The sequence below is a fragment of the Bombina bombina genome, chromosome 9, assembly GCF_027579735.1.
Source record: "Bombina bombina isolate aBomBom1 chromosome 9, aBomBom1.pri, whole genome shotgun sequence".
Classification (NCBI taxonomy): Eukaryota; Metazoa; Chordata; class Amphibia; order Anura; family Bombinatoridae; genus Bombina; species Bombina bombina.
In genome coordinates, this window is record NC_069507.1 from 188,114,352 (window position 1) to 188,139,931 (window position 25,580).

The 25,580-nt window shown below is 40.5% G+C and overlaps 1 protein-coding gene across 1 annotated transcript in view; it reads right to left on the minus strand.

Annotated features, from left to right (window-relative positions):
- The window catches only part of EDRF1 (erythroid differentiation regulatory factor 1), a 287,034-nt gene that overhangs the window by 96,388 nt on the left and 165,066 nt on the right, over window positions 1–25,580 (minus strand). The gene's annotated exons all lie outside the window — the stretch shown is intronic.

Here is a 25,580-nt window from a genome sequence, read left to right on the forward strand (position 1 = left end):
ATTTAATAAACACTTGCACTGAACTTCTAAACAAGCAGGAACATTTAAAAGGAAACATAACAGAAGGCAGAGTGCCAGGTGGTGCATTGTTAAATACTATGAGGCAGGGTGTTTTTTTGGACTGCCGTGACAAATCACAACTGGAATGTTACATTGTTCTAAAAATGTCAAGGTGACCAAATATGTAAAAGACTAACCATGTAACTTAGTAATTACTAGATAAGTGAATGTGTGCACTTTGGGTGCTAACGAATGAGGAAGGTGGCGGCCACAAGCAGTATTCAGCTCTTTTTGGAGCCAGATTAATTCTTGTGAAAGAGCAGCACTGAGATCTGTGCAAATCCAAACCTCAGTGTGTTGTATTTTCACAAGATTAAATCCAGCCCCAAAAAGAACCAAATGCTGCTTGTGACGTCCTCCTTCCGCATTCGTTAGCACCCAAAGGGCACAAATTCACCTATCAAGTAATTACTAAATCACTTGAACTAGTTTAACAAAGTTGAATTTCAATTATGAAAATTAACTTAAAAATGCCAGACTTACACAGATCTACTGATTTATACCCCATCAGGGCCGGTACGTCATGTCCTGACCACAGGGGACAAGATCAAAATGTGGTAAACACTTTTCTCAGAGTAATAAAATGAACTGAAACGTTCCACTTAACATTAGCTTGCTGCTGTGGTAGGAAACTTTTGGATTTGAAATTCAGCTTGATAACAAATTGACCGCAGACACAAGCACATAGAATACTAACGTTTGCAGCATCAATAGTACGGTCTACTCTCCTACAATCAACAGCAAATCATTGCTATGTAAGAAAAGGCTGAGAAAGGATTTTAGTCAAGGATTACCTGTTCTGCAGTCAACATTTTAAATGGCAATTAAATATGGTGTTAATAGGAATTATATATGCTACATGCCGTCTTAGATTCTGGGTACAAGGATAACATGGATGCATGTAACATATGTCATATCACCCAGGTGAGCAAAACAAATTAAAATAATTTTAAACAGTGCTTTTTCAGTAAAAAGGAAAAAAAATTTAAGTCAAAGTAAAACAGATTGTGTAAAAAAACAGCAGTAAACAACTTAATTGCTTTATAGAAAAAAAAGAGCACTAAGAAAACAAATTATGCTTACCTGATAATTTCATTTCCTTCTGTATGAGGAGAGTCCACTGCATCATTCCTTACTGTTGGGAATACTGAACCTTGCCACCAGGAGAAGACAAAGACCCCCAGCCAAAGGCTCAAATACTCCCCCTACTTCCCTCATATCCCAGTCATTCGGCCAAGGGAACAAGGAACAGTAGGAGAAATATCAGGGTATAAATGGTGCCGGAAGAAAAACAAAACAAATTTTGGTCCGCACATCGGAGTATATGTGCGGGGGCCGTGGACTCTACTAATACAGAAGGAAATGAAATTACCAGGTAAGCATAATTTATGTTTTCTTTCTTAATATGAGGAGTCTCCATAGCATCATTCCTTACGGTTGGGAAAACTATACCCAAGCTCTAGAGGACACTGAATGATAACGGGAGGGGTAAAGACCAGACGGACCCTAAACTGAGGGCACCACAGCCTGTAAAACACTTTCTCCCAAAAGCTGCTTCGGGCGAAGCAGAAACGCCAAATTTGTAGAATTTTCAAAAAGTATGTAAGGAGGACTAGGTAGCCGTCTTACTTATCTGATCCATATAGACCTCGTTCTTAAAGGCCCAAGAGGAAGCCACCGCTCTTGTGGAACGAGCCGTAATCCTCTGAGGTCTAAATCCCGCTGACTCGTAAGATAAGCGTATAAAATTCCTCAACCAAAAAGATAAGGAAGTTGAAGAAGCCTTCAGACCCTTACGCTTCCCACAGTAGATAACAAACAAGTTTGTCTAAAATCCTTAGTAGCTTGAAGATAAAACTTCAAAGCTCGAACAACATCCAAATTATGAAGTAAACATTCCTTCGAAGAAGAGGGATTAGGACACAAGGAAGGAACCACAATCTCCTGATTGATGTTACGATCAGACACCACCTTTGGGAGAAAACCCAAGCGGGTACGTAGGACAGCCTTATCTTTGTGAAACACCAGATAAGGAGGTTCACATTGCAAGGCCGCCATTTCAGAAACTCTGCGAGCCAACGCAATAGCAAATAGAAAAAGAACCTTCCAGGACAACAATTTAATGTCAACCGAATGCATCAGCTCACAAGGAGGCCGTTGTAAAAACTTAAGAACAAGATTCAAACTCCAAGGAGGAGCATTAGATCTAAAAAACATGGCTGATCCTGATCAGAGCCTTAACGAAGGATTCCACGTCAGGGAGCTCAGCGAGTCTCTTGTGTAGCAAAACAGAAAGGGACTAAATCTGTTCCCACAGGGAACTGGCAAAAAGACCCTTCTCCAGACCCTCCTGGAGAAAGGAAAGAATCCTGGCAGCCTTGACATTATAAGGAGGATAGGTGAGAATTGGCGCTTATATCAACCCTAATGCCAAGTATAGAAGGGTCTCTCTCTAAGAACCCTGAGGAGGATAGTAGAATAATTTAAGCGGAAATACTGGCGCTGAAAGCAGGGTAGTACACAAATACAATATACGGGTAACCTAAAAGGGTCTACCTTAGCAGGAATATAATCGTTATAAAAGTTAATAAATGGTTATAGCCTAATATATATCTAAGAAAATATATTTAATAGTGTAAAATTACAATACAATCAAGATTAAAAAATCAGTGTTAATAAAATCAGTACATATATACTAAAAAGTACCTTTGAATTAAGTGAGACATTACAAGAAGAATGGTTCACAGCTTTAGAAAAGGCATCCTTCACCCTAATTGATATCATAAAAAAAGCAAGAACACTAAGTCTAGAAACCATAAACAAAAGAATAATGGAAATACAAGAAATTCTTGAAAATAGAAAAGATACAGATATTTTTAAAGAAAGACAAGCAGAAATAATTAGAACATTACAATCAACTAATACAGAGTTACAAAAAATTAAAAAGAAAAAAATGCAGAGAGACAAAAATGACTACACATTACATATAGAAGACTCTAATAACACAAGCGACAGAGATACTTACAAAACAGAGCACACAAATCACTCTAATTATAATAAACCAATTATTCAAACAAATAATACTAGACATGATTCCTTTAGGAAACCTATCAGTCATAGACAACATGAGGATTTCACACCTAGAAAAACTAATAACTACCAACATAAAAATGAGTACAAACCTAGAAACCCACAGAATATTGAAGATTCCTATAGGGAACCTGAGCACTATAATAACCAACATAGATGGCATATTATACCGCCAACTAGACAAGAATATACTCATGCACGCTTTAGAGAATATCCACTGTCAGATAGAGAATATAGACCATACTCTACTAGAAACCCTCCCCCCTATAGTTGGAGAGAGGATAGATATAAAAATGAAGCCCCCTCAGGAAGAACAGACTACCCTCAATACAAAAGAGAAGAAAAGAATTGGAGAATACCACTCAGAAATAGGTTTCAACCACTTACACAAAAGTCTGAAAAGGACAACATCATAGATAGAAAAGAAATGAACCAAGGGGCACATTTTTTAGGGGTCAGTCCAAGAGCAGAAACATCAAGAGGGCATATAGTAGAAAAAGTACAATTAGCCCCCCTCATGAATCAAAGAAAAAGAGCTCTAGAGGAAAGAGAGGAGGAAGGGGCAGAAACAATAAAGAAACCAAGGGACAGACGAGAGCAATGGTAGACCCTGATACCTCAGGAATATTTAATCTAAGCAAAACAAGTCTAAGTAATGAAGAATCAAAAGTTCTAAGCCTAGGTTTATCCTTTGCACCTACGTCTAAACTCAATAAATTCGAAACACATATTAATGTATCACAGTTCATAAGGAAACTCACACTCAAGAGGTATTTTATTAAAAATCCAATTGAACAATACACATCCAGACAATACACCGAAGACCCCAAATTTGTTCATACAGATTTAAAACCAAAGTCCAAGTTTTACCCCACTCAAGAGAAAGGGAAGAACGTAGAATTATTTGAAAAACTAGTACAAAGAGACATAGAAAAGTATGAGCCAAATAAAAATAAAAAACGCCTTTTTAATTTGAAAAAATCTGAAAATGATGCCCTCAAAAGACTGAAAGAGAACAAAGACATCATAATTAAGCCAGCCGATAAAGGGGGTGGAGTAGTGATTATGGACAGGGACTACTACCTAGTAGAAGCAGAAAGACTATTGAAGGATGAAACCACCTATAAAGAGTTAAAAAGAGACCCCACTAGAGCCGACCATCTAATTTTGAAACTACTTCTAGATACTGCTAAAAATAAAGGTATACTCAACTTTAAAGAATACAGTTTCCTATACCCCGAATTTCCTAGAATTCCCATTTTTTATTTTTTACCAAAGATTCATAAAGATTTGAAAAATCCACCAGGTCGCCCGATTATTTCAGGGATAAACTCACTCACCGCCAACTTGTCCCAATACATAGATAGATTCCTTCAAAAATATGTCAAACAATTACCCTCATATTTGAAAGATTCAACACAAGTGCTACAACTTCTAGATAACTTGAAAATTGACGGTGAAATCATTTTAGCTACATGTGACGTAACATCTTTATACACTAATATCGCACATGATCTAGGTGTTAAAGCAGTTACAAAGTTTCTAAAGAAAGATGAAACTATATCCAAAGAACAAAGAGAATTCCTATTAGACAGCATCAGATTCATTCTTGAAAACAATACATTTTCTTTTAATCAAAAGATGTATCTACAGATTAAAGGTACCGCTATGGGCACCAGATTTGCACCAAGCTATGCCAATCTTTTTATGGGGGATTGGGAGTCCGAATTTTTGGGAACCAATAGCTTGGTGCAGTATCTGGTGACCTATAAGCGGTACATTGACGACATTCTGATTATCTGGAAAGGCACTGAAGAAACACTATTAGAACTTTTCTCCTCCATGAACCAGAATGACAGGGGATTACAGTTCACTTACGAAATAAATAAACATAAAATTTCGTTTCTAGATCTGGACATTGAAACCAACAATGACCAATTTAATACCAAAACTTTCTTTAAGAAAATAGATTCCAACAACTTTATTCATGCTACAAGCTGCCACCTTTCAAAGTGGAAAGAAAATATACCTAAAGCACAATTTCTGCGGATTAGAAAAAATTGCACTAACCTAATAGACTACGAAGAACAGTCTAAAATTCTAATAAAGAAATTTAATGACAAAGGGTATGATGATATAACAATTCAGGATAATTTCAATAAAATAAAAGACACAGATAGAAAATATTTACTTAAATATAAAAGACATGAAGATCCTATAGGCATAAAAGAAACAGAGGATATATCTGTCCCTTTCATTACAAACTATAATGGGGACCATAAGACTATCGAACGTATTATTAAAAAACATTGGCACCTAATTAGAGAGGATCCAATTATTGGAGATAAGATCTCTATTAACCCAAGATTTATATACAAAAAATCAAAGAACCTAAAGAGCACATTGGCCCCCAGCGAGTTTAAAACAAATAATCAGTCCAAACAACATGACCTACTAGGGAACATAGTCAAAGGCTTCTTTCCCTGCCATTGCTGCAGATCCTGCCACTACACAAATAAAACCAAAGAATATACGTCAACTCAAACAGGAATAACCTACCATATAAATGACACTATCAGATGTACAGATAAAGGAATCATATACCTCATACAGTGTAGTTGTAATATGCAATATTTAGGAGAGACCTCTAGAACACTCCGCGAAAGAATTAGAGAACACCTTTGTATCATAGAAAAAGGCAACAAGGAAACACACCTATACAGACACTTTAGAGAGGTCCATAATAACCGACTTAAAGACTTTAAATTCTGGGGGATTTTGAAAGTCAAACCAGAATGGAGAGGAGGGAATTTTGAAACAAAGCTCCTAAAAAAGGAAGCCGAACTGATATATACCATGAAAACACTGCACCCATTAGGCTTAAACTCAGAACTTGATGTAGCTCCTTTTATGTTTGACTAAAACTTCTCCTAAGGGTCTCTATTAGATATGCCTTTTAAAAACAATCGGAACCTCCTTTCATTATTTGCCCAAGTATGCAACCACCAAATGCAAAACTTTGGAATAGTCTGTCTACATTTTTTATGTCATATACACATATGTGTTTAATTTTTACCTATGTGTTTAATTTTACCCCTAATACACTAAGAACCGTTTTTCACAACTAACTTCCGTTTGCAAGTACCAAATGTAAAACTTTGGAATAGTCTGTCAATGTCATATACACATATGTGTTTAACTTTTACCTATGTGTTTAACTTTACCCCTAATACACTAAGAACCGTTTTTTCATAATTAACTTCCGTTTGCAAGTACCAAATGTAAGATTTTATAATATTTATCAAAAAGAGAACAAATATCGACATATGTGTTTAACCTTTAACTATGTGTTTAATCATACTATCATCCCCCAAACAATACTGACTCTTGATCAGATAAGTATGCCCCAATATGCAACCACCAAACGTGAAATATCTAGAATGTCTGTCTATTTTCTGTATCATATACACATATGGGAAAAATTCTTTACCTATGTGTTTAACTTTAACTCTAAGACAATGAGAACCCCCAGTCCCTAATTTACTTCTGTTTGTAACTATCAAATGTAAAACTCTGTAAAAACTTTATATTCCCTGTACAATACTGACATATGTCTTTTACCTCTACCTATGTGTTTAATCAAATTGAGGACTCCAAAAAATACTAACTCTTGAACAGACTTTACTCATAATTTAAAGTTGATTTCACTTGACACCATGGATGTGACCATATTACACGTATGGTTGTTCCTTTCCGGAGCAATATGTACTTTTAGTATACTAGTTGTTAAACTAAAATTAACAACGGGACATTTCCAAAAAACTACAAGAGACAATAATAATAATAACTCAAATTCCACCTTAACTGGGATCACACACCCCTTTGAACTAACCAATAAGGATGCAGGATAGCCCTATAAAGGAATACCTGCCAGCAATGAGAACACATCTTGAAAAAGCCTCAAGTGAGGGGAGAAACCGGTTGATGACTGTGTCTCATTTCCTACAAGAAGAACTACTGCTAAGCTGAACTCCTTTAAGGCTTGTGAACTTGATACAGCCGCCGAAAGGATCGCTATTGTGTTGAAAAAGCACACAGGACAACTACCAACGCCTGGCTCACTACCCCCAAGGCCTGTGAATTTGAATACAGCCCTCTGAGGGAGCCCACCAGTCTACAAATTGAATATACTGCCAGATGATCTAGTACCTGCACTAAGCACCACAGAATAAGAGTGCCTTGAAGTTACTATCTACCATCATCTAAAGGATTGCTATTACCCCAGAGATCGTTTACATTCTGTTCCTCCCAAAATCAACTGGACATTTTCAGAAAGGGTGATGTAAGTGAACTACGCTAGGAGTACACACCCACCTCAGGAGGAGGTACAGGACGAACAATATTCAATCTGTGCTCCACAGATTAGCGCAAGGTACCTCACTCGCCCATTAGCTTGATCCAATGCTATTAGTATGATAATCTAGTCACGAGTGTTTTTGTTCACTATAGTGCACTTTCAGGTTAATACTGTTTTAACCCCAGATTATTACTGTTTTAACCCCTGGTTTTTACGCTGGACGTCCAGTTATTAAAGGGAAAGTCTACACCAGAATTTTTATTGTTTTACAAGATAGATAATCCCTTTATTACCCATTTCCCAGTTTTTCATAACCAACACAGTTATAATAATATACTTTTAACCTCTGTGATTATCTTGTATCTAAGCCTCTGCAAACTGCCCCTTTTTTCAGTTCTTTTGACAGACTTGCAGCCTAGCCAATCATTGTCTGCTCCCAGATTACTTCACGTGCACGAGCACAGTGTTATCTATATGAAATATGTGAACTAACACCCTCTAGTGGTGAAAAACTGTTAAAATGCAATCTGAAAGAGGTGGGCTTCAAGGTCTAAGAAATTAGCATATGAACCTCCTAGGTTAAGCTTTCAACTAAGAATACCAAGAGAACAAAGCAAAATTGGTGATAAAAGTAAATTGGAAAATTGTTTAAAATTACATGCTCTATCTGAATCATGAAAGTTTATTTTGGCCTAGACTGTCCCTTTAAGTCTGTCTGTATTGCTATTTGTTTTTATTTATACTGTTTGAATATCTCTGCCATCTTTATACTTATATTTATTTGAGTATAGTTTTCTTCTATCCTCAATCACAGTATATATATATATATATATATATATATATATATATATAGATTTGTGGTTAATCTTTCCCCTTTCTGTATGTTTTTTCAAACTAATTTAAAGGGCCCCATTAATTACTTTTTAGTATATATGTACTGATTTTATTAACACTGATTTTTTAATCTTGATTGTATTGTAATTTTACACTATTAAATATATTTTCTTAGATATATATTAGGCTATAACCATTTATTAACTTTTATAACGATTATATTCCTGCTAAGGTAGACCCTTTTAGGTTACCCGTATATTGTATTTGTGTACTACCCTGCTTTCAGCGCCAGTATTTCCGCTTAAATTAGCCTTGACATTATGCCAGGCGAAACGACACTCTTCACACCAGAAAAAGTAAGCTCTCCACACCTTGTGCTAGATACGAGCAACAGGTTAACGAGCTTGAATGAGAGTATCAATAACACTCTCAGAGAAACCCCTCTTGGCAAGGACTAAGCGTTCAATCTCCACGCAGTCAGCCTCAGAGAATCTAGATTTTGATGACCAAAGGGACCCTGTTCCAGCAGATCCCTGCGACAAAGTAACCTCCATGGAGGAGATGAGGACATCCCCACCAGGTCAGCAAACCACATCCTTTGCGGCCACGATGGAGCAGTCAGTATCACTGATGCTTGCTTCTGCTTGATGCGGGCCACTACATGAGGGAGAAGTGGTAACGGTGGAAAAATTTAAATTAGGTTGAGCCTCCAAGGCACTGCTAATGAATCCGCCTAATGCTCTGCCTGAGGATCCCTGAACTGCGACCCATATCTGGGCAGCTTGAAATTGAGCCGGGACGCCATGAGATCCATCTCTGGCATCCCCCATGTGTTGCAAATCTCCGCAAACACCTCGGGATGGAGAGAACATTCCCCCGGATAAAAGGATTGTCTGCTGAGGAAATCCGCTTCCCAGTTGTCCACACCAGGAATGTGGATCGCTGACAGCGAGCAGTTGTGGGCCTCCGCCCTTTCCAGAATCCGAGATACTTCCCTCATTGCTAGGGAGCTCCTCGTTCCCCCCTGAGGTTATGTTGTCTGATTGGAATCTGATAAACTGGGACAAACCCAGAAGAGGCCAAGCCTTCAGAGCATTGAAGATAACTCAAAGTTCCAAAATGTTGATTGGGAGGAGAGATTCCTCTCAAGTTCACAGGCCCTGTGCCTTCCTGGCACCCAAAACAGCTCCCCATCCTGATAGACTTGCGTCTGTAGTCACAATCTCCCAGGATGGTCTCAAAAAAGATGTCCCTTGGGAAAGGTGATCTGGACAGAGCCACCAAGAGAGCTATTCTCTTGATTGGTTGTCCAGAGAAATCTGTTGAGACAGATCCGAATGATTGCCGTTCCACTGTCTGAGCATGCACAGCTGAAGAGGTCTGAGATGGAATCTGGCAAAAGGAACGATATCCATGCTGGACACCATGAGACCAATCATCTCCATACACCGAGCCACAGAGGGCCTTTAAGGAGGTCTGGAGGGCAAGACAAGCGGAAGTAAGCTTGTAACGTCCCTGGTCTGTAAGGAATCTCTTCATGGATATGGAGTCTATTATAGTACCCAGGAATTCCACCCTGGTACTGGGAACAAGAGTACTCTTTTCTAAGTTTATCTTCCATCCATGAGATCGAAGAAGAAATAGAAGAACTTTCAAATAGTCTTCTGCCAGACAGGATGGTGCCTGAACCAAAATATCGTCCAAGTATGGTGCTACTGCTATACATCTGGTTCTGGCCACTGCAAGCAGAGACCCTAGAACTTTCGTAAAAACTCTTGGAGCAGTAGCTAGACCAAACGGAAGTGCAATAAACTGGAAGTGCTGGTCCAGGAACGCAAACCTTAGGAACTTGAAGTGTTCCTTGTGTATTGGAACATGAAGGTAAGCATCATTTAGATCTATCGTGGTCATGAACTGTCTTTCCTGAACTAAGCGAAGGATGGACCTTATTGTCTCCATCTTGAACGAGGGGACAGCTAGGAATTTGTTTAAGCACTTTAGGTCCAGAATTGGGCAGGACCACAAAAAGGTTTTAGTAGTATCCCAGACCTCTTTCTGCAAAAGGCACAGGAACAATGACTCCCAGGGAGGAGAGATTCCTCACGCACCCCAGAAAAGCTTTTCGTTTTTCTGACCTTAAAGACAGGTTTGATGAGAGGAATCTGCCCCTTGTCTCGGCAGGCTTCTTGTTCTACTTGGACTTATTCCAGTACTGAGCTGGCTTCCAAGTCCCCTTGGGTTGCTCTGGCTTTGTGGAGGGCTGCTGACATTGTTATTTATCGGAACGAAAGTAACGAAAATTTGGACCTTGTGCTTTAGGTTTGTTGTTCTTATCCTGCGGTAAAAAGGCACCTTTGCCTCCCATAACCGTGGAGATAATGGAGTCCAGGCCTGGACCAAATAGAATCTTTCCCTTAAATGAGAGGAAAAGCAGTCTTTATTTCGAAGTCATGTCCGCAGACCAGGACTTCAGCCAGAGTGCCCTGCGGGTTTGAACAGAAAAACCTAAAGCCTTAGCATTCAAACGAATAATCTGCATATTTGCATCACAAATAAAAGAATTAGCCACCCTTAAGGCCTTAATTCTTTCCTGGATTACATCTAGGGGACCCTCCACCTCAATCAACTCAGATAAGGAGTCGCACCCGTAGGTAGTCGTTACAGCAACCGCAGCAACAGCCGCTGCTGTATGTTGAAACATCTTTCTTAACAGAGTTTATTTCTTCTTATCCATGGGCTCTTTAAAAGACTAACTATCCTCAAGGGGGATAGTAGTACGCTTAGCAAGCGTGGAGATAGCACCATCCACCTTGGGAATGGAACCCCACAACTCCAATTGAGAGTCCAGTACCGGGAATAATTTTTTAAAGGAAGAAAGGGAAAATGAAGAACCAATTCTTTCCATTCATTCGTAATAATGTTCGCCATCTTTACGGGAACCGGGAAAGTCTTTGGTACAACCCGGTCCTCGTAGACCATCAAATTTAGGAATCAAAGGTTCTCAGGCAATTTAGGCTCTGGGACCTCCAACGTAGCTAAAACTTCCTTTAGTAGAAAGCGCAAATGTTCAATCCTAAATCTAAAGTCTGGTTCCTCCACAACTGGAGGCTTAGAGGCAGCCGATTCCGACCCAGAAAGAGCATCCTCTGAAGTATCAGAGACGTCTTCATCAGTGGATAATCTTGAATCAGATAAATCCAATAAGCTAGTAGATGAGCCCTGGGAAAGATAGCAATATTTAACTTTCACTTGTGCTTAGCAGGGCGAGGTAAAGCACTAAAGGCCCCAGACACTGCCGTTTGTAACTGTTCAGTAAAGTCTGGCGGTAAAAGGGCCCCTCCAGATGGAGGATTAGGAGTGCTATGGGAAGCTGCATGTGTATTTGGAGATGACTGCAGGGTGCGCACCCCGCGGGACGGCGACTCCTCAGAGGTGGACGGCTCAGTTATACTAAACATATTAACTTTCTTTAGAACAAGTTAAAAGAATTTCCACAGCGCTACCCTAATGGTAATCTAGGCTGTACCAATTAACAGCTTTCCCCAAAGAACTGTAAGGAATATATCGAAAAATAACAACATATTATTATTATTATAGAAACTTGTAACAATGTGGTACAACGTGCACTGATGCTTGAAAGAGCAGTCTTTTGGATTGGCAAATAAGTCCCTTACAACAGAACTGACGTTTTGAATATTGCAGTCGGAACTCCCACTGTGCGGGTGTAAGGGAATATTCGCTTAAAAACAAGAGGTCATAAAGTGCCTTTCCTTTTCCTTATGCGAATGTCTCAGTCTTTTAGTGTTTAAACACTTACTTTGATCCTCAGAAGTAACTCCGTCTCTTACCCGTCTTGGTCGTCGGTCTTAATTTACACACCTCTCTCTCCGTGTGTTGTTCCACCTCTGTTGCGGGATACAGCGTTGCCGGTCTCAGGAGTTTCCGTGTCACGTGTGTTACCTTAACCACGTGCAGCTCTCCAGCCAATGGTGGCTCTTGGAACTCGGCTCTTTGAAAATGAATCCGTAGGGGTTCTAAAACGTTTTTTTCTCTGCGCAGAGTTGAGGCTCAGGGGTTCCTGAGCTTGTTGGTAAACAAACAGTGCCCTTTAATCGACGCATTTCACCTTTTTGCAAGGCTTTTGGTCCAATCCAGATTTCTCTTAAGGTGGATTTTTTCATTTAAGGTGGACAGGTTTACTATTGATTTATATAGTGTTCCTCACTATCAAATTTTCTTATGAAGATGCTTTTCTTATCAGTGTTAATGCTTGCAAAAAGATGCTTCTTCCATTTCTCTTCTTATGTTATTAATTAATCCTTACAAGCAAAATGATTTTACGTGGAATTATCATATTGTGTATACTTATAAAAAAATTATATATTTATATAACAAGTATATGGCAAATTGGTAATTTTAAACAATTGGAATTTCTTAACGTTAGAGAGGGGCTTCTTTATGATAAAGAAGAAAATGTTAAAAATAATGAAAAATATAAAATATTATTAAAAATTCTAGTAAAAATATTAAAGGGACATTATACACTAATTTTTTCTTTGCATAAATGTTTTGTAGATTATCTATTTATATAGCCCATAAATTTAAAAAATAAAATAAATGTATAGTTTTGCTTATTTTTAAATAACATTGCTCTGATTTTCAGACTCCTAACCAAGCCCCAAAGTTTTATGTGAATACCATCAGCTACCTTCTCCAGCTTGCTCTGGTTTGTGTAAAGGGTCTTTCATATGCAAAAGAAGGGGGAGGGGGGAGTGTCTTATTTGCCACTTGCAGTGGGCTTTCCAGCTAACCTTTTCAACAGAGCCAAACTGAGAGCTTCTAAGTAAGTTTTTAAACAGTTTTATACTGGATTTTTATATCAGTATCTGTGCATCTTATTCTTTATAGTAGTGTCTATTACATGCAGTTATATGAAAATGAGTGTATACTGTCCCTTTAACTTTCTTTGACATAATTATATTATCAAGGCAAGTGGAACATAATTAAGCAGGCGGGTATACCACGGCATCCTCACAATATAGACAGGTATTAGATTTAGGTAAAGAGGGAGTACCCTCTAACGCATCAGAATCCTCCATAGCTTGCACTTATAAAGCAGACTATTGAGTAATAAGATAAAACAGCACCTTTATACCCCCAATGGCTGGAGCACTCACCACCACCTATGACCCAGGCCAAAAACAGAGAAACTGCTTCTTCTCCGATAAACTGCCCGGTTAGGAAAGAGGAAACAGTGTGACCACACCCGGTCACGTGGTGCACAATGCAGGACCGCCCCTGCTATAGGAAAAAGCGCGCCAAGCCCTTTCAGCCTGCACAGCTAACAAAAAACGAAAGTAAAACCTGTACGTTCCAACAACTGCCTGAGCCTCATCTCACACATGAACCAAATTAAGACTCCAAGGAGGAGAAATTGACTTAATGACAGGCTTAATACGAATTAAAGCCTGTACAAAACAGTGTATATCAGGAAGTATAGCAATCTTTCTGTGAAATAAAACAGAAAGAGCGGAGATTTGTCCTTTCAAGGAACTTGCAGACAAACCCTTATCCAAACCATCCTGAAGAAACTGTAAAATTCTAGGAATTCTAAAAGAATGCCAGGAGAATTTAAGAGAAGAACACCATGAAATGTAAGTCTTCCAAACTCTATAACAAATCTTTCTAGAGACAGATTTACAAGCTTGTAACATAGTATTAATCACTGAGTCAGAGAAACCTCTATGACTTAGAACTAAGCGTTCAATTTCCATACCCTCAAATTTAATGATTTGAGATCCTGATGGAAAAACGGACCTTGAGATAGTAGGTCCAGCCGTAACGGAAGTGGCCAAGGCGGGCAACTGGACATCCGAACCAGATCCGCATACCAAAACCTGTGTGGCCATGCTGGAGCCACCAGCAACACAAAAGACTGTTCCATGATGATTTTGGAGATCACTCTTGGAAGGAGAACTAGAGGCGGGAAGATGTAAGCAGGATGATAACACCAAGGAAGTGTCAGCGCATCCACTGCTTCCGCCTGAACATCCCTGGACCTGGACAGGTATCTGGGAAGTTTCTTGTTTAGATGAGAGGCCATGAGATCTATCTCTGGAAGACCCCACATCTGAACAATCTGAGAAAACACATCTGGATGGAGAGACCACTCCCCTGGATGTAAAGTCTGGCGGCTGAGATAATCCGCCTCCCAATTGTCTACACAGGGGATATGCACCGCAGAGATTAGACAGGAGCTGGATTCCGCCCAAGCAAGTATCCGAGATACTTCTTTCATAGCTTGGGGACTGTTAGTCCCACCCTGATGATTGACATAAGCCACAGTTGTGATATTGTCTGTCTGAAAACAAATGAACGGTTCTCTCTTAATCAGAGGCCAGAACTGAAGAGCCCTGAGAATTGCACAGAGTTCTAAAATATTTATTGGTAATCTCGCCTCTTGAGATTTCCAAACCCCTTGTGCTGAGATCTCCAACCTGAAAGACTCGCATCTGTTGAGATCACAGTTAAGGTTGGCCGAACAAAAGAAGAGCCTTGAACCAAACGATGGTGATCTATCCACCATGTCAGAGTGTCGTACATTGGGATTCAAGGATATTAATTGTGATATCTTTGTATAATCCCTGCACCATTGATTCAGCATACAAAGCTGTAGAGGTCTCATGTGAAAACGAGCAAAGGGGATCGCGTCCGATACCGCAGTCATGAGACCTAAAACTTCCATGCACATAGCCACTGAAGGGAATGACTGAGACTGAAGGTGCCGGCATGCTGCGACCAATTTTAAACGTCTCTTGTCTGTTAGAGACAGAGTCATGGACACTGAATCTATCTGGAAGCCTAAAAAGGTGACCCTTGTCTGAGGAATCAAGAAACTATTTGGTAAATTGATCCTCCAACCATGTTTCCGAAGAAACAACACTAGTTGATTTGTGTGAGATTCTGCAGAACGTAAAGACTGAGCTAGTACCAAGATATCGTCCAAATAAGGAAACACAAAGATTCTTGGAGCTGTTGCTAGGCCAAATGGAAGAGCAACAAATTGGTAATGCTTGTCTAGAAAAGAGAATCTCAGAAACTGATAGTGTTCTGGATGAATCGGAATATGAAGGTATGCATCCTGCAAGTCTATTGTGGACATATAATGTCCTTGCTGAACAAAAGGAAGAATAGTCCTTATAGTCACCATCTTGAAAGTTGGTACTCTTAGATAATGATTCAAAATTTTCAGATCCAGAACTGGTCTGAATAATTTTTTTTTCTTTGGTACAATGAATAGGTTTGAATAAAACCCCAAACCTTGTTCCTGAAGAGGAACTGGCATGATTACCCCTGAAGACTCCAGGTCTGAAACACACTTCAGAAAAGCCTGATCTTTTACTGGATTTACAGAGATACGTGAGAGAAAAAATCTTCTCACAGGAGGTCTTACTTTGAATCCTATTCGATACCCTTGAGAGACAATGCTCTGAATCCAATGATTTTGGACAGGTTTTATTCAAAAATCTTTGAAAAACCTTAATCTGCCCCCTACCAGCTGAGCTTGAATGAGGGCCGCACCTTCATGCGAACTTAGGGGCTGACTTTGGTTTCCTAAATGGCTTGGATTTATTCCAATTTGAGGAAGGCTTCCAATTGGAAGCAGATTCCTTGGGAGGAGGATTGAGTTTTTGTTCCTTATTCTGACGAAAGGAACGAAAACGGTTAGAAGCCTTAGATTTACCCTTAGGTTTTTTATCCTGAGGCAGAAAAACTCCTTTTCCTCCAGTGATAGTTGAAATAATAGAATCCAACTGAGAACCAAATAAATTATTACCTTGGAAAGAAAGAGATAGTAATCTAGATTTAGATATCATATCAGCATTCCAAGATTTAAGCCACAAAGCTCTTCTAGCTAATACAGCTAAAGACATGGATCTAACATCAATTTTGATAATATCAAAAATGGCATCACAAATAAAATGATTAGCATGTTGCAGTAAGCGAATAATGATAGATATGTCAGAATCCAATTCTTGTTGCGCTAAACCAACCAGAAAGTTGATGCAGCTGCAACATCAGCCAAAGAAATAGCAGGTCTGAGAAGATGACCTGAATATAAATCTTCCTTAGATAAGATTCAAGCTTTCTATCTAAAGGATCCTTAAAGGAAGTACTGTATTCCATAGGAATAGTGGTACGTTTAGCAAGAGTAGAAATAGCCCCATCAACTTTGGAGATTTTTCCCCAAAAATGTATAGATTTTGCTGGTAAAGGATACAATTTTTTAAACCTTGAAGAAGGAATAAAAGAAGTACCTGGCTTATTCCATTTCCTAGAAATCATATCAGAAATAGCCTCAGGAATAGAAAAAACCCCTGGAGAAACCACAGGAGGTTTAAAAAACAGCATTTAAACGTTTATTAGACTGAACGTCAATAGGACTGGTTACCTCAATATCCAAAGTAACTAACACTTTTTTTAATAAAGAACGCATATACTCTATTTTAAATAAATAAGTAGATTTGTCAGTGTCAATGTCTGAGGAAGGATCTTCTGTCTCAGATAGATCCTCATCAGAAGAGGATAAATTATTATGTTGTTGGTCATTTGAAATTTCATCAGCTAAATGAGAAGTTTTAAAAGACCTTTTACGTTTATTAGAAGGTGGAAATGCAGACAAAGCCTTCAGAATAGAATCAGAAACAAATTCTTTAAAATTTACAGGTATATCATGCACAGTAGAAGTTGAAGGAACTGCAACTGGCAATGTACTATTACTGATGGAAACACTATCTGCATGTAAAAGTTTATCATGACAACTATTACAAATGACATTCGGTGAAATAATTTCTACATTTTTACAACAAATGCACTTAGCTTTGGTAGTACCGATGTCAGGCAGCAATGTTCCAGCAGAAACTTCTGAGACAGGATCAGATTGGGACATCTTGCACAATGTAAGAGAAAAAACAACATAAATCAAAATTGTCTATTTACTTATATGACAGTTTCAGGACCTCTGATAGAAAAAAAGCAAGAGGCAAACATACAAGGGGTACTGAAATAATGAAAAAGTTTGGCGCCAAGTATGACGCACAACGTAACGTAAACTTTTTTGGTGCCAAAAATAACCGGAAAACATAATTTATGCTTACCTGATAAATTCCTTTCTCCTGTAGTGTAGTCAGTCCACGGGTCATCATTACTTCTGGGATATTAACTCCTCCCCAACAGGAAGTGGAAGAGGATCACCCAAGCAGAGCTGCTATATAGCTCCTCCCCTCTACGTCACACCCAGTCATTCGACCGAGAACCAAACGAGAAAGGAGAAACTATAGGGTGCAGTGGTGACTGGAGTATAATTTAAAAATTTAGACCTGCCATAAAAAACAGGGCGGGCCGTGGACTGACTACACTACAGGAGAAAGGAATTTATCAGGTAAGCATAAATTATGTTTTCTCCTGTTAAGTGTAGTCAGTCCACGGGTCATCATTACTTCTGGGATACCAATACCAAAGCTAAAGTACACGGATGACGGGAGGGACAGGCAGGATCTTTATACGGAAGGGACCACTGCCTGAAGAACCTTTCTCCCAAAAACAGCCTCCGAAGAAGCAAAAGTGTCAAATTTGTAAAATTTGGAAAAAGTATGAAGAGAAGACCAAGTTGCAGCCTTGCAAATCTGTTCAACAGATGCCTCATTCTTAAAGGCCCAAGTGGAAGCCACAGCTCTAGTAGAATGAGCTGTAATTCTTTCAGGAGGCTGCTGTCTAGCAGTCTCATAGGCTAAACGTATTATGCTACGAAGCCAAAAAGAGAGAGAGGTAGCAGAAGCTTTTTGACCTCTCCTCTGTCCAGAATAAACGACAAACAGGGAAGAAGTTTGGCGAAAATCTTTAGTTGCCTGTAAATAAAATTTCAAGGCACGGACTACATCTAGATTGTGTAGAAGTCGTTCCTTCTTTGAAGAAGGGTTAGGACACAATGATGGAACAACAATCTCTTGATTGATATTCTTGTTAGTGACAACCTTAGGTAAGAACCCAGGTTTAGTACGCAGAACTACCTTATCTGAATGAAAAATCAGATACGGAGAATCACAATGTAAGGCTGATAACTCAGAGACTCTACGAGCCGAGGAAATAGCCATTAAAAACAGAACTTTCCAAGATAACAATTTAATATCAATGGAATGAAGGGGTTCAAACGGAACACCCTGTAAAACGTTAAGAACTAAATTTAAGCTCCATGGTGGAGCAACAGTTTTAAACACAGGCTTAATCCTGGCCAAAGCCTGGCAAAAAGCCTGAACGTCTGGAACTTCTGACAGACGTTTGTGTAAAAGAATGGACAGAGCTGAGATCTGTCCCTTTAAGGAACTAGCAGATGAACCCTTTTCTAAACCCTCTTGTAGAAAAGACAATATCCTAGGAATCCTAACCTTACTCCATGAGTAACTCTTGGATTCGCACCAATGTAAGTATTTACGCCATATTTTATGGTAAATCTTTCTGGTAACAGGTTTCCTAGCCTGTATTAAGGTATCAATTACTGACTCCGAAAATCCACGCTTTGATAAAATCAAGCGTTCAATTTCCAAGCAGTCAGCTTCAGAGAAATTAGATTTTGATGTTTGAAAGGACCCTGAATTAGAAGGTCCTGTCTCAGAGGCAGAGACCAAGGTGGACAGGATGACATGTCCACTAGATCTGCATACCAGGTCCTGCGTGGCCACGCAGGCGCTATTAGAATCACCGATGCTCTCTCCTGTTTGATCCTGGCAATCAATCGAGGAAGCATCGGGAAGGGTGGAAACACATAGGCCATCCCGAAGGTCCAAGGTGCTGTCAAAGCATCTACCAGGACCGCTCCCGGGTCCCTGGACCTGGACCCGTAACAAGGAAGCTTGGCGTTCTGGCGAGACGCCATGAGATCTATCTCTGGTTTGCCCCAAAGTCGAAGTATTTGGGCAAAGACCTCCGGATGAAGTTCCCACTCCCCCGGATGAAAAGTCTGACGACTTAGGAAATCCGCCTCCCAGTTCTCCACTCCAGGAATGTGGATCGCTGACAGGTGGCAAGAGTGAGACTCTGCCCAGCGAATTATCTTTGATACTTCCATCATCGCTAGGGAGCTTCTTGTCCCTCCTTGATGGTTGATGTAAGCTACAGTCGTGATGTTGTCCGACTGAAACCTGATGAACCCCAGAGTTGTTAACTGAGGCCAAGCCAGAAGGGCATTGAGAACTGCTCTCAATTCCAGAATGTTTATTGGAAGGAGACTCTCCTCCTGAGTCCATGATCCCTGAGCCTTCAGGGAATTCCAGACAGCGCCCCAACCTAGTAGGCTGGCGTCTGTTGTTACAATTGTCCAATCTGGTCTGCTGAATGGCATCCCCCTGGACAGATGTGGCCGAGAAAGCCACCATAGAAGAGAATTTCTGGTCTCTTGATCCAGATTCAGAGTAGGGGACAAATCTGAGTAATCCCCATTCCACTGACTTAGCATGCACAATTGCAGCGGTCTGAGATGTAGGCGTGCAAAGGGTACTATGTCCATTGCCGCTACCATTAAGCCGATTACCTCCATGCATTGAGCCACTGACGGGTGTTGAATGGAATGAAGGACACGGCAAGCATTTTGAAGCTTTGTTAACCTGCCTTCTGTCAGGTAGATCTTCATTTCTACAGAATCTATAAGAGTCCCCAAGAAGGGAACTCTTGTGAGTGGAAAACAGAATTTATGCTTACCTGATAAATTACTTTCTCCAACGGTGTGTCCGGTCCACGGCGTCATCCTTACTTGTGGGATATTCTCTTCCCCAACAGGAAATGGCAAAGAGCCCAGCAAAGCTGGTCACATGATCCCTCCTAGGCTCCGCCTACCCCAGTCATTCGACCGACGTAAAGGAGGAATATGCATAGGAGAAATCATATGATACCGTGGTGACTGTAGTTAGAGAAAATAATTCATCAGACCTGATTAAAAAAACCAGGGCGGGCCGTGGACCGGACACACCGTTGGAGAAAGTAATTTATCAGGTAAGCATATATTCTGTTTTCTCCAACATAGGTGTGTCCGGTCCACGGCGTCATCCTTACTTGTGGGAACCAATACCAAAGCTTTAGGACACGGATGATGGGAGGGAGCAAATCAGGTCACCTAGATGGAAGGCACCACGGCTTGCAAAACCTTTCTCCCAAAAATAGCCTCAGAAGAAGCAAAAGTATTAAATTTGTAAAATTTGGTAAAAGTGTGCAGTGAAGACCAAGTCGCTGCCTTACATATCTGATCAACAGAAGCCTCGTTCTTGAAGGCCCATGTGGAAGCCACGGCCCTAGTGGAGTGAGCTGTGATTCTTTCAGGAGGCTGCCGTCCGGCAGTCTCATAAGCCAATCGGATGATGCTTTTAAGCCAAAAAGAGAGAGAGGTAGAAGTTGCTTTTTGACCTCTCCTTTTACCAGAATAAACAACAAACAAAGAAGATGTTTGTCTGAAATCCTTTGTAGCCTCTAAATAGAATTTTAGAGCACGAACTACATCCAAATTGTGTAACAAACGTTCCTTCTTTGAAACTGGATTCGGACACAAAGAAGGCACAACTATCTCCTGGTTAATGTTTTTGTTAGAAACAACTTTCGGAAGAAAACCAGGTTTAGTACGCAAAACCACCTTATCTGCATGGAACACCAGATAAGGAGGAGAACACTGCAGAGCAGATAACTCTGAAACTCTTCTAGCAGAAGAAATTGCAACCAAAAACAAAACTTTCCAAGATAGTAACTTAATATCTACGGAATGTAAGGGTTCAAATGGAACCCCTTGAAGAACTGAAAGAACTAAATTGAGACTCCAAGGAGGAGTCAAAGGTTTGTAAACAGGCTTGATTCTAACCAGAGCCTGAACAAAAGCTTGAACATCTGGCACAGCCGCCAGTTTTTTGTGAAGTAAAACAGATAAAGCAGAAATCTGTCCCTTCAAAGAACTTGCAGATAATCCTTTCTCCAAACCCTCCTGTAGAAAGGATAGAATCTTAGGAATTTTTATCTTGTTCCATGGGAATCCTTTAGATTCACACCAACAAATATATTTTTTCCATATTTTATGGTAAATTTTCCTAGTTACAGGCTTTCTAGCCTGAACAAGAGTATCAATGACAGAATCTGAAAACCCACGCTTTGATAAAATCAAGCGTTCAATCTCCAAGCAGTCAGTTGGAGTGAAGCCAGATTCGGATGTTCGAATGGACCTTGAACAAGAAGGTCCTGTCTCAAAGGTAGCTTCCATGGTGGAGCCGATGACATATTCACCAGGTCTGCATACCAAGTTCTGCGTGGCCACGCAGGAGCTATCAAGATCACCGAAGCCCTCTCCTGATTGATCTTGGCTACCAGCCTGGGAATGAGAGGGAACGGTGGGAATACATAAGCTAGGTTGAAGGTCCAAGGCGCTATCAGTGCATCTACTAGAGTCGCCCTGGGATCCCTGGATCTGGACCCGTAGCAAGGAACCTTGAAGTTCTGACGAGACGCCATCAGGTCCATGTCTGGAATGCCCCATAATTGAGTTATTTGGGCAAAGATTTCCGGATGGAGTTCCCACTCCCCCGGATGGAAAGTCTGACGACTCAGAAAATCCGCTTCCCAATTTTCCACTCCTGGGATGTGGATTGCAGACAAGTGGCAGGAGTGATTCCCCGCCCATTGAATTATTTTGGTCACTTCCTCCATCGCCAGGGAACTCCTTGTTCCCCCCTGATGGTTGATATATGCAACAGTCGTCATGTTGTCTGATTGAAACCTTATGAATTTGGCCTCTGCTAGTTGAGGCCAAGCTTTGAGAGCATTGAATATCGCTCGCAGTTCCAGAATGTTTATCGGGAGAAGAGATTCTTCCCGAGACCATAGACCCTGAGCTTTCAGGGGTTCCCAGACCGCGCCCCAGCCCACCAGACTGGCGTCGGTCGTGACAATGACCCACTCTGGTCTGCGGAAGCTCATTCCCTGTGACAGGTTGTCCAGGGTCAGCCACCAACGGAGTGAATCTCTGGTTCTTTGATCTACTTGGATCGTCGGAGACAAGTCTGTATAATCCCCATTCCACTGTCCGAGCATGCACAGTTGTAATGGTCTTAGATGAATTCGTGCAAAAGGAACTATGTCCATTGCCGCAACCATCAAACCTATTACTTCCATGCACTGCGCTATGGAAGGAAGAAGAACAGAATGAAGTACTTGACAAGAGCTTAGAAGTTTTGACTTTCTGGCCTCTGTCAGAAAAATCTTCATTTCTAAGGAGTCTATTATTGTTCCCAAGAAGGGAACTCTTGTTGACGGGGACAGAGAACTTTTTTCTATGTTCACTTTCCACCCGTGAGATCTGAGAAAGGCTAGGACAATGTCCGTGTGAGCCTTTGCTTTTGACAGAGACGACGCTTGAATCAGTATGTCGTCCAAGTAAGGTACTACTGCAATGCCCCTTGGTCTTAGCACCGCTAGAAGGGACCCTAGTACCTTTGTGAAAATCCTTGGAGCAGTGGCTAATCCGAATGGAAGTGCCACAAACTGGTAATGCTTGTCCAGAAAGGCGAACCTTAGGAACCGATGATGTTCCTTGTGGATAGGAATATGTAGATACGCATCCTTTAAATCCACCGTGGTCATGAATTGACCTTCCTGGATGGTAGGAAGAATTGTTCGAATGGTTTCCATCTTGAACGATGGAACCCTGAGAAATTTGTTTAGAATCTTGAGATCTAAAATTGGTCTGAATGTTCCTTCTTTTATGGAAACTATGAACAGATTGGAGTAAAACCCCATCCCTTGTTCTCCTAATGGAACAGGATGAATCACTCCCATTCTTAACAGGTCTTCTACACAATGTAAGAATGCCTGTCTTTTTATTTGGGTTGAAGACAATTGAGACCTGTGGAACCTCCCCCTTGGGGGTAGTTCCTTGAATTCCAGGAGATAACCTTGAGAAACTATTTCTAGCGCCCAAGGATCCTGAACATCTCTTGCCCAAGCCTGAGCAAAGAGAGAGAGTCTGCCCCCCACCAGATCCGGTCCCGGATCGGGGGCCAACACTTCATGCTGTTTTAGTAGCAGTGGCAGGTTTCTTGGCCTGCTTACCCTTGTTCCAGCCTTGCATCGGTCTCCAGGCTGGTTTGTTTTGAGAACTATTACCCTCTTGCTTAGAGGGTGTAGAATTTGAGGCTGGTCCGTTTCTGCGAAAGGGACGAAAATTTGGCTTATTTTTAGCCTTAAAAGACCTATCCTGAGGAAGGGCATGGCCCTTTCCCCCAGTGATGTCTGAAATAATCTCTTTCAAGTCAGGGCCAAACAGCGTTTTACCTTTGAAAGGGATGTTAAGCAATTTGTTCTTGGAGGACACATCCGCTGACCAAGACTTTAGCCAAAGCGCTCTGCGCGCCACAATAGCAAAACCTGAATTTTTCGCCGCTAATCTAGCTAATTGCAAAGTGGCGTCTAAGATAAAAGAGTTAGCCAATTTAAGTGCTTGAACTCTGTCCATAACCTCCTCATACGAAGAGTCTTTATTGAGCGACTTTTCTAGTTCTTCGAACCAGAAACACGCTGCTGTAGTGACAGGAACAATGCATGAAATTGGTTGTAGAAGGTAACCTTGCTGAACAAACATCTTTTTAAGCAAACCCTCTAATTTTTATCCATAGGATCTTTGAAAGCACAACTATCTTCTATAGGGATAGTAGTGCGTTTGTTTAGAGTAGAAACCGCCCCCTCGACCTTGGGGACTGTCTGCCATAAGTCCTTTCTGGGGTCGACCATAGGAAATAATTTTTTAAATATAGGGGGAGGAACAAAAGGTATGCCGGGCCTTTCCCATTCCTTATTTACAATGTCCGCCACCCGCTTGGGTATAGGAAAAGCATCGGGGGCACCGGGACCTCTAGGAACTTGTCCATCTTACATAATTTCTCTGGAATGACCAAATTGTCACAATCATCCAGAGTAGATAACACCTCCTTAAGCAGAGCGCGGAGATGTTCTAATTTAAATTTAAAAGTAATAACATCAGGTTCAGCTTGTTGAGAAATTTTTCCTGAATCTGAAATTTCTCCCTCAGACAAAACCTCCCTCCTGGCCCCTTCAGATTGGTGTGAGGGTATGTCAGAACCATTATCATCAGCGTCCTCATGCTCTTCAGTATCTAAAACAGAGCAATCGCGCTTTCTCTGATAAGTGGGCATTTTGGACAAAATGTTTTTAATAGAATTATCCATTACAGCCGTTAATTGTTGCATAGTAAGAAGGATTGGCGCACTAGATGTACTAGGGGCCTCTTGTGTGGGCAAGACTGGTGTAGACACAGAAGGGGATGATGCAGTACCATGCTTACTCCCCTCGCTTGAGGAATCATTTTGGGCAACATCATTATCAGTGGCATCATTGTCCCTACTTTGTTTGGACACTATGTCACATTCATCACATATATTTAAATGGGGAGGAACCTTGGCTTCCAAACATACAGAACATCGTCTATCTGATGGTTCAGACATGTTAACAGGCATAAACTTGATAACAAAGCACAAAAAACGTTTTAAAACAAAACCGTTACTGTCACTTTAAATTTTAAACTGAACACACTATATTACTGAATATGTGAAAAAGTATGAAGGAATTGTTCAAAATTCACCAAAATTTCACCACAGTGTCTTAAAGCCTTAAAAGTATTGCACACCAAATTTGAAAGCTTTAACTCTTAAAATAACGGAACCGGAGCCGTTTTTACATTTAACCCCTATACAGTCCCTGGTATCTGCTTTGCTGAGACCCAACCAAGCCCAGAGGGGAATAACGATACCAAATGACGCCTTCAATAAGCTTTTTCAGTGGTTCTTAGCTCCTCACACATGCATCTGCATGCCTTGCTTTCCAAAAACAACTGCGCATTAATGGCGCGAAAATGAGGCTCTGCCTATGACTAGAAAAGGCCCCCAGTGAAAAAAGGTGTCCAATACAGTGCCTGCCGTTTTTTTAACACATCCCCAAGATTAAAAGAACTATTTATAGTTATAATCCACTAAATATACTTATAAAGTAATCGTTTTAGCCCAGAAAAATGTCTACCAGTCTTTAAAGCCCTTGTGAAGCCCTTTATTCTTATACTAAACTAAGAAAATGGCTTACCGGTTCCCATAGGGAAAATGACAGCTTCCAGCATTACCAAGTCTTGTTAGAAATGTGTCATACC